Here is a 10,364-nt window from a genome sequence, read left to right as displayed (position 1 = left end):
AATAGAATCGTTCCCCTTTAGCCTGTTATGTTTCTTCTTTGATTTGAAAAAAAAAAAATCAAAAACACAGAGCATAGTTTTGACACACGTGAACTTTGTAAGGAGAATGTTAAGAAAAGGGATGGAGCCGAAACCGGGTTGGCTCAGTGGATAGAGCGTCGGCCTGCGGACTGAAAGGTCCCAGGTTCGATTCCGATCAAGGGCATGGGCCTTGATTGCGGGCACATCCCCAGTGGGGGGTGTACAGGAGGCAGCTGATGGATGTTTCTCTCTCATCGATGTTTCTAACTCTCTATCCCTCTCTCTTCCTCTCTGTAAAAAAATAAATAAAAAGTATATTTTTTTTTTAAAAAAAGAGAGAGATGGGCACCACTTAGAACCAAGAAAATAGAACAAATAAAATTCTAAATGAGAAAAACAAGCTTACTTTCTTTGTAATCAATAAATTAGATTTTGTTTTTCAAATATACAAAAAAAAATGCTATGTTATATGAAGTTTAGAGGCAAATAAAGAAACTACTGAGAATAAGGGGGTGGTAAAAAAATAAAATTAAAAAATAAAAAAGAGAGAGAGAAGGAATGGAGCTTCATCGGGGTAAAAGGCACACAACAATTGCCATCTGGTGAATGTTAACTCACAGAGGTTTTATACATAAGAAACGCATGTACATACATGTCGCTATAGAGACATATATGTACACATCTAATACACATGGACGTACGAAGTCTGAAGCTTTCTGACACATGTTTGTTTTCCTTTTTTTGCAGAAAATAGAACCAGTGCTCCTACGACCGGTAAGAATGCACCCTCCCCCTTCGCTCATTTTATTCTGTCGTTGCCGCGGGTGTGTATTTAACGCCGATAGAACTTCTCCCTCTTGTAAAAGGCAGCTTTCCTTAGCCTCGGGGCGGGGTCCGATCTCCTTTACGATTCTAACGCTCCGGACGTGCCGAGCGTCAGAGCCATAGAACACGGGGGAAGGCATTCTCGAGAACACGGAGGGGGCTTCACACAGAAGGGTCCTCGGCACATGCAGTCCGCCCGGAGAAACAGCTGCGCCTTCCCGGGGCTGGGGCCCTCTCATTTCCAAACGCGAGGGCCGCGCCCGGCGTCGGTCGCCTTCACGGGCATCCTGAGCCTGGGGCAAGTTCAACGTTAGGTCACGTGGCGGCTGAAAATAAGTGCGCACCTACTATGCGCCAGAGGAGGAGGAACCTCAGGCTGCATTTGGGGGGGGGAGAGGGATGCGCACCTACTACGTGCCAGACGAGGGCGGAACCCCAGGCTGCATTCGGGGGAAATAGATGCGCACCTACTACGCGCCAAGTCCGGAAGGAGCCTCGGGTGGCGCCCCTTAAGTGTCACCCGTTATTGAAAACGGGCCATGGACGCCCCGGTCCATCGCGAGGCGGACGGCAGGAATGAAGAAGGTGAGGCGAGGCCCGAGGCCACTCTGACTGAACGATTAGAACGAGCCGTTCTCGCGGGGCTCGGGAGACGGGCTCCGAGAACTGGGCTGTGAAGGGCATCCCGTTGTCGTAACGGAATAAACACTCATTTCTCACACCGAAGACAAGGAGCCGGGCACACAGTGACCAAACACTCCTGCCGCTGCACCAGAGGCATTTAATATAATATAATCTATATATATTATTGATTTCAGACAGGAGGGCTGAGGGAGAGAGAGAGAGAGACCGAAACATCCACGATGAGAGAGAGTCATGGATCAGCTGCCTCCTGCACGCCCCCCACCGGGGATGTGCCCGCCGCCAAGGTCCATGCCCTTGACGGGGAATCGAACCCGGGACCCTTCAGTCCGCAGGCCGACGCTCTATCCACGGAGCCACGCCGGTTTCGGCCGTGTATTTGATTTTAAATGATCGATTTCAGACTGGAGGGGTGAGGGAGCGATCAAATACTCAGGCAGCCCGATGGTTGGGCAGGTACGAGACTCCCTGAGGCTCATCCGTGTGTTTTCTCCTCCTCCTCCTCCTCCTCCTCCCCCTCCTCCTCCTCCTCCTCCTCCTCCTCCTCCTCCTCCTCCCCCCCCCTCCTCCCCCTCCCCCTCCTCCCCCTCCTCCTCCTCCTCCCCTCCTCCTCCTCCGTCCCCCGTGACGTCACAGGACAGACCCCGACGGGGGTGCCCACCGCTCCGCCCGCTCCTGCCCGCCCACCCGCCCGCACCACGCAGCTCTCACCCGCAAGCACCTCCGAGCCGGGGAGCCGCAGCCCCTCGGCGGCCGCGCCAGCGCCTGGCGCCACCGGGGTCCCCCCCACAGGGACACCCCCCAGCCCCCGGGAGAATGCCAGCCGGACGGACCTGGCAGGTTGGACCCGTGCCCCCCGAAACGGGAGGAGGGGGAACTTGTCTTATATATATATATTTTTTAATTGATTTTAAAGAGTGAGGAAGGGAGAGGGAGAGGGAGAGAAACATCCATGATGAGAAGGACTCATCGATCCGCTGCCTCCCGCACGCCCCACCCTGGGGATCGAGCCCACAGACCTGGCCTGTGCCCTATGACCGGGATCAAACCTGGGACCCCTGAGTCCGCCGGCCGACGCTCTATCCGCTGAGCCACACCAGTTAGGGTGACATTGGCATTTACTAAAAAAAAAATAGATCTATTTTCATTGATTTCAGAGTGGAAGGGAGAGAGAGAGAGAGAGAGAGAAGCATCCGTGATGAGAGAGAATCATGGACCGGCTGCCTCCTGCACGCCCCGCACTGGGGATGGAGCCCACCCCCCGGGCCTGTGCCCTTGGCCAGAATCAAACCTGGGACCTTCCCAGTCTGCAGGCCGATGCTCTATGCACTGGGCCAACCTGGCGAGGGCTTTCAATCTATTTTTATTGATGTCAGAGAGGAAGGGAGAGGGAGAGAGAGAAACATCCACGGTGAGAGAGAATCACGGACCAGCTGCCTCCTGCACGCCCCCCACTGGGGATCGAGCCCGCCACCCGGGCTTGTGCCCTGACCGGGAATCGAACCCTGACCTCCTGGTTCACAGGTCGATGCTCAGTCCCTGAGCCTCGCTGGCCGGGCCATTCACATCATTTAAAAAAAAATTAACTAAGATGATGACGTACGGGCAGACGTGGGGGGAGTTGTCGGTTAGGAGGCGTCCGTGGTGGGGCCTCCGGGAGCGATGGGTGGATGGCTGGGTGGGTGGACACGTGGCTCGGCCCCCTCCTCCCGGCCACGCTGGCCACGGGCGCTGATGGCCACACCGGCCACCGGCCACGGGCGCTGATGGCCACACCGGCCACCGGCCACGGGCGCTGACGGCCTTTCTGATTGCAGGTGCCCCGACGGCGGCCACTGCCGCCCCGTCTCCCGCAGGCACACCCAGCCCCGCACTCAGCAGCCCGGCTGCCTCACCCGCACGCACCCCCGAGGGCACGCACAAGGCCTCAGGTGGGACCGGGCGCCGGGGCGGGGCGCGTGTGTGTGTGTGTGTGTGTGTGTGTGTGTGTGTGTGTCCTGGGTGATGGACAACCACACGGAGACGTCACCCATGTCCCACCAGAGACATGTGTTTGTGGCTGACACAGAGCCTCAGGCCAGAGGACCTCTTTCCGGGGCATGTGTTTTTTCCGTTCTCTTCTTATTATTCTTATCGTTTTTGTTATGAACGTTCACGGCAGAGAAGGGAGGAGGTAAGAGCTTTTTGGGGGGCGTGGAGGCCCCGGAAACCAGCCCAGCCTCTTCGGCCTCCGTGGCGGACTCCCTGTGCCTCAGTGTTCCCGTCTGTGAAGTGGGTGCAGTGACGCTCTCCGTCGTTGTTGTTAGTAGGACGGAGAGGCAAACGTGTTAACGCTCCCTCTTCTGTCCGTTTCCTTGCAGGTTCGGTCCCCACGACCCACACCTCAGCACCCACTCAGAGCCTCACAGCAACCCCCACCAGCACAGGTGACAGCCTCACCCCCAGTCACGCAACCATGCACCTGCACCCGCACCTGCACCCGCACCTGCACCTGCACCCCCCGGGGGGCGCTCACGGTTATGGAGGGGGGGGCCTTCCGTGGAGGAGTCCCGTGGAGGGCCGTCCGCCCCGGGAATGGCGGGCGCGGCAGCCGACGGGGCCAGGGAGCGGGCATAGCATTCGGACGATGCCATAACCCGTGGGTCCCTGGGGTAACCACCCCCTCACCCGCCCCGCCACCAGGAGGCGTGTTTCTGATGGAAACGTAGGCGAGCAGAGGATGGCTTTTTAAAAAAAATATATTTTATTGATGTTTTACAGAGAGGAAAGGAGAGAGATAGAGAGCTAGACACGTCGATGAGAGAGAAACATCGACCAGCTGCCTCCTGCGCACCCCCCACCGGGGATGTGCCCACAACCAAGGTCCATGCCCTTGACCGGAATCGAACCCGGGACCTTTCAGTCCGCAGGCTGACGCTCTATCCACTGAGCCGCACCGGCTTCGGCAGAGGACGGCTTCTTTCAGAGCGGGGTTGGGTACGGGCGTGAGGAAAAGGGATGGGGTCTGTGGTCCGGATGTTCCGGGCGATGAGGCGTGAGCTCCAGCCAGGCGGTCTGGGCCGTGGGCAGAGACGGGGCCTCCGGGGTACACCGGGCCGGCCATCGGGGGAGGCAGGGGGTGGGGGCTGTCCGGAACCATCGGGGTCCAGCCTGCACGGCCGCCACCTCCCACCCATTCTTCGGCCCAGAGGCCCCACAGAGCACAGGCCCGCTCGGTCCCGGGCAATCCTCCGTTCCCACCAGACGCGTCCCCGTGGGCGGAGAGAGCGATGGGCGGCAGAGAGCTCTCCGAGGCCGAGCCGGAGGACGAAGCCGCTCTCGCCTAGTTTCTGATTTATTTTTAAAAAATATATTTTTTTTATTGATTTTTTTTCACAGAGAGGAAGGGAGAGAGAGAGAGAGCTAGAAACATCGATGAGAGAGAAACATCGACCAGCTGCCTCCTGCACTCCCCCCACTGGGGATGTGCCCACAACCAAGGTCCACGCCCTTGACCGGAATCGAACCCGGGACCCTTCAGTCCGCAGGCAGGCGCTCTATCCACGGAGCCGCACCGGTTTTGGCTAGTTTCTGATTTTTTCTCCCCCCCAACAAACGCGTCCGGAGGTTATCTATAAACCAGAGGCCCGATGCTCGGAGATTCCTGCGAAAATCGGCCTTCCTGTTCCTGGCTGCCGCCACTGCCTTTCCGCGCTGGCTGAGCCGAAGGCGAGAGAGGGGCCTGAGGTCCTCCCCTGCCCTTTGTATTTTAATTTTTATTGTTGGGAGCATTACCTACGTCCCCCTTCCCCCCCACCCATTGACCCCCTGCAGCCCAGCCACAGCCGCTTGGCGCCTGGTGTATGCAAATGAGCCCGCCATCTTTGTTGGGTTAATTTGCATGCTCACCCCCGATGGGCTGGTGGGCGTCGCGGAGGGACAGCCCATTTGCACCTTTCTCTTTCATCGGTGTAGATGGAAAAGGCTCATAGGCAAAGGGTCCCCTCGGGAGTTTGAGCGAGAGGCCGGGAGTTCGATCACTCGTTATGGTGATCGTTGATCACCAGGGGGCGGCGTGGAATGAAGGAAGATCCTGATCGGCCCGGCCCTGAGCGCCGGCCAGGCCCAGGGACCCTGCCCACCTGTGCACGAACTCCGTGCACCGGGGCCTCTAGCAATGCTAGAACCCTGCTTAGAGGGAAATCGAGGGGTGAGGCCCTGGCGTGAGTTTGGGCAGCGAAAATGCTCGAATGGTCACGTGATCACATGATCAGGTGACCGCCAAGGCTGGCGTGATCATGTGTGTGAATTCACGGAAACGGGTGAGGGGACCCACCCACCCGGGGATCGCCCTCTGGCGTTTCGGGCTCCATCGCTGGCCTACCAGCTTCGGATCCGGCGGGATCCACGGACCCCCAACCCGGCACATCCTGCACGGCCCCCTACCCTGCCCCCTGGTGGCCGTGGCCGAGAAATTCTAACGTGAATGCTGTGTCTGTTCTGTTTCTCCGTGACAGCTCCGACTACAACTAAGCAGCCATGCGGTAAGTTCCCGCGCCCCCCCCCCCCACACCCACCCTCCAACCCCGGGGAGAGCTGGGGGGGCCTCAGAAAATTATTTATTTTTTTTATTAACTATGACGTCCGCTATTTCCTTCTTTGGGCCAAGGGCCCAAGAACCCCAGCCGCGATTCTCCCCAAACCTTAACCCTACAGACCCGGGGCCCCGACCCTAACTGTCCCCTACCCCTGGGCTCCTGAGCAGGAAAGAGGGGGAAAAAAAAAATCAACGCGGTCTAGAAAGCCGTCCGTTACACGCCACCACGTGGTCAGGATAAGCGGGAACCGGTCACGGCCAGGCCCCCGACACGTGGCAGGTTGTAGGGGAGGGGGGGGACCTGGATTTGGGGCGATGACGACCCCCACGGACTGGCCTTGGGGGGAGCACTGGCTGGAGAGCAGGACAGACATGAACCCAGTCCCCCCCACTACCTCGTCCCATGGGAACTTGCAAGCCGGCGTCCGGGGCGAGGCTGTGGAGGGGGGTGCAGGGAGCTGGGGTCCGGGCGAGGCTGTGGAGGGGGGTGCAGGGAGCTGGGGTCCGGGCGAGGCTGTGGAGGGGGGTGCAGGGAGCTGGGGTCCGGGCGAGGCTGCGGAGGGGGGTGCAGGAAGCTGGGGTCCAGGCGAGGCTGCGGAGGGGGGTGCAGGAAGCCGGGGGGCCCTGGGGTGTTGCCCCCTCTGACCCCGCGTTCCTGGGGTGGGGGGTTGGATCGCTCAGGGGTGTGCGTGGATAGGGAGGCGTATTTTCTCTGGAAAAAATGCAATAATCACCCGGCCCCTTCCTTTCAGAGGCCAGATTCAAACACGTCAACAACGACAACGTGACCTACCACTATGACAATGACACCGGAAGATTCCATGCGGACGTGGGTGCCCTGGGCACACTGACATGCCCTTTTCCCGTCGCCCCCGGGACTGACATGCGGAGGCCTCCCGGAATGCCAGAGCGTCCAGGGCCTCCTGTCCCACCCGTCCTGCGCCGGCAACAAAACGGTGGACCTGCGAGTGCCCCCAGGTAAGGCCGCCCAGCTGGCCGCCGCCGCCCGGTCGGGGGCCACAGCCGTTCGTTCCTGCGCGGCAGGGGGTGGGGGCGGGACCGGGCACCCTGCTCCCCTGACCTCGCCTTCCACGGGCACCCCTCTCCCCTCGCCCCTCCCCCGCCCGTCTCCTCCAGCGGGGTTTGGGGGAACTCGGCCACACTCACCCCGCCCAGCGACGACCCACCGAGTTCTTTTCCCTCCTCCGCTTCATTCGAGTCCCCGAATACACACTGTGCATATTTATCCTTTACTTAAAAAGGAAAATATTCAATCCTCCTGGGAGGACATGCTTTCCTTAAAAAAAAAAAAAAAAAGAAAATATATATATATTATATTTTATTGACTTTTTACAGAGAGGAAGGGAGAGGGATAGAGAGCTAGAAACGTCGATGAGAGAGAAACATCAACCAGCTGCCTCTTGCACACCCCCTACTGGGGATGTGCCCGCCACCAAGGTCCATGCCCTTGACCGGAATCGAACCCGGGACCCTTTCAGTCTGCAGGCCGGTGCTCTATCCACTGAGCCGTACCGGTAAGGGCTGGGCATGTCTGTTTTTTTGTTTCTGATGTGCGAAAATGCCGTTTTATCTGGGCCACTGCTTGCATTCTATGTTCCACCAGGAGCACAAATTCTAAATGAAAGGCTGCCAAGATGTGCGATGTTTAAAACAAGAACAAGCGATAGTCAAGAAGCAAACAACAAAACACGCGTGTGGACACTTCCCCAAGCCACCTCCATGCCTGCCCGCCCGTGTCACGCGTGTAAAGCCCGTGGCGATCGCTGAGCACGGGAACACACGGCGGAACATGAGTCACCTCTTTCCTCCTGTCTTCGCAGGGCCCGGGAATTTCAAGCTAGAGGAGTGTGTAGACGTGAAAAAAGCCGACCGTTCCATTTGTTTGCGTTGGACAGTGGAAACGGAAACGCAGGGCTGTAACAAGAGCAAAATCCATTACAGCCACCAGTGTGGTAAGAGCCCAGCATTGACCCGAGAACGCTTTTTAAAATCACCGTTTCCCCGAAAATAAGACAGTGACTTCTATGCATTAAAAAAAAAATATTCTATTGATTTTTGTACAGAGAGAAGGGAGAGAGATAGAGTTAGAAACATCGATGAGAGAGAGTCATCGATCAACTGCCTATTGCACACCCCCTACTGGGAATGTGCCAGCAACCAAGGTCCATGCCCTTGACCGGAATCGAGCCCGGGACCCGTCAGTCCCCAAGCCGATGCTCTATCCACTGAGCCACACCGGTCTCGGCACTTCTATTCATTTTTGCTCCCAAAGACGCGCCAGGTCTTATTTCCAGGGGATGTCTTATTTTTCCATGAAGAACACGGTACACATTTACGGTTAAATGAAAATAAAGGAAATTTATCACCTGTGTACGGTACGGCAGGACGGTCGTTGTCCACACAAACAGACACACTGTGAATCCTACAGGATCAAGAATGTACTCATTTATTCAATGACAATCATGTCGTCATCTTCTGGAACATCATCCTAACAATCCAATTCCTGAATTTCCCGGTGAATTTCTTGTGGCTCCATTTCTTTCAGAATCAGTGGACCAAATCTCTCATGTTTAGCCTAGGGGGTGGGGGGGGGCTTATATTCGGGGGGATGCCTTCTATTTCACTCAGAAACCTGTAAGTAGGTCTTATTTTCGGAGGATGTCTTATTTTCGGGGAAACATGGGTAGGTTTCTGTTGATGTCAGAGAGAAAGGGAGAGGGAGAGGGAGAGGGGAGAGGGAGAGGGAGAGGGAGAGGGAGAGGGAGAGGGAGAGGGAGAGAGAGAGAGAGAGAGAGAGAGAGAGAGAGAGAGAGAGAGAGAGAACATCCATGGTGAGAGAGAATCATGGATCGGCTGCCTCCTGCAGGGCCCACACTGGGGAATCGACCTGCAACCTGGGCCTGTTCCCTCTGTCCCCTGAGCGGGCATCGAACCCTGACCGCCCGGTTCCTGCCTAACCACTGAGCCACACTGGCCAGGCCATTAGAGAAATTTTGTGGTAGGAAGTGATTTCCTTCCTTCCTTCTTCCTCTCCCTGTTTCTTTTTCCTCCTCCTCCTCCTCCTCCTCCCTCCTTCTCCTCTCTTCCTCCTCCTCCTCCTCCTCTCTTTCTCCTCCTCCTTTCTTCCTCCTCCTCCTCCTTTCTTCCTCCTCCTCCTCCTCCTCTCTTCTTCCTCCCCCTCCTCCTCCTCTTCCTCCTCCTCTCTTCCTCCTCCTCCTTTCTTCCTCCTCCTCCTCTCCTCCTCTCTTCTTCCTCCTCCTCCTCCTCCTCCTTTCCTCCTCCTCCTCCTCCTCCTCCTCCTCTCCTCCTCCTCCTCCTCTCTTCCTCCTCCTCCTCTCCTCCTCCTCCTCCTCCTCTCCTCCTCCTCCTCTTCCTCCTCCTCCTCCTCTCTTCCTCCTCCTCTCCTCCTCCTCCTCCTCCTCTGTGTAGCATTCTGTGTGGCATTTTGACCACTGGTGGGTTTTCTGTGTCTCGGGTGCTGATGCCGGGCACGGGGTCCCGGGGACGGCTGAGTGCCGTGCGTTGCGCTCAGAGACTCAGAGGCGCCGCTTCTTTCTTTCAGAAAATGTTACTACTTCTTCTTCGACGGGGGAGCAATTTGACGCATCTCACCTGATTCCTCACCGCCGCTACCCTTGCTCTTCGAGAGTGCTCTATGGAAGGCACGTCGTGGTGGAAGAGAACAAGACCATCGAGACGGACTTCAGCGGTGAGTGCGGTGGACGTGCCTGTCTCCGCCTCCCTCCCTCCGGGCACGGCGGGACGGCCGCGAGGGCTTCCGAGGCGCCTGGGCTCCTGTCCCGGCTGCGGGAGCAGCGCTTAGAGGCCAATGGCCGAGCGTGCCCGCTCCGTTAAGGCTGCTGCTGCGGCCGCAGACGCTGGGCTGCCGTGTGCGTGTGGTGGGGACAGACCGGGGACAGTGAGATGCAGGTACGAGCACAGCCCAGCTCACTCCCCTTCCCCCTCCCGTTCCTCCTCCTCCTCCTCTTGTTCCTCTTCCTCCTCCTCCTCTTCTTCCTCTTCCTCCTCCTCCTCCTCCTTCTTCTTCCTCCTCCTCCTTCTTCTTCCTCCTCCTCCTTCTCTTCTTCCTCTTCCTCCTCCTCCTCCTCCTTCTTCTTCCTCTTCCTCCTCCTCCTCTTCTTCCTCTTCCTCCTCCTCCTCTTCTTCCTCTTCCTCCTCCTCCTCTTCTTCCTCTTCCTCCTCCTCCTCTTCTTCCTCTTCCTCCTCCTCCTCTTCTTCCTCTTCCTCCTCCTTCTTCTTCCTCTTCCTCCTCCTCCTC

At 57.7% G+C, this 10,364-nt stretch overlaps 1 protein-coding gene across 2 annotated transcripts in view; it reads left to right on the top strand.

The window, feature by feature from the left end:
* The first annotated feature begins 766 nt into the window (after window positions 1–766).
* Window positions 767–10,364, top strand: part of PTPRC (protein tyrosine phosphatase receptor type C) — a 33,623-nt gene continuing 24,025 nt past the window's right edge. The window contains exons 1-6 of one of the 2 annotated variants that reach the window (XM_084868560.1): window positions 772–795; window positions 3,849–3,914; window positions 5,985–6,011; window positions 6,817–7,042; window positions 7,906–8,037; window positions 9,648–9,794. The gene's annotated coding sequence lies outside the window, so the exon portion shown is untranslated. Of the gene's footprint in view, window positions 796–3,848; window positions 3,915–5,984; window positions 6,012–6,816; window positions 7,043–7,905; window positions 8,038–9,647; window positions 9,795–10,364 lie in introns of both variants that reach the window. The other variant, XM_084868561.1, reaches the window with a different exon arrangement.

The sequence above is a fragment of the Pipistrellus hanaki genome (assembly GCF_964339955.1).
Source record: "Pipistrellus hanaki genome assembly, chromosome: 20".
In the NCBI taxonomy this organism is placed as follows: domain Eukaryota; kingdom Metazoa; phylum Chordata; class Mammalia; order Chiroptera; family Vespertilionidae; genus Pipistrellus; species Pipistrellus hanaki.
This window is presented reverse-complemented; position numbering and strand designations above follow the sequence as displayed.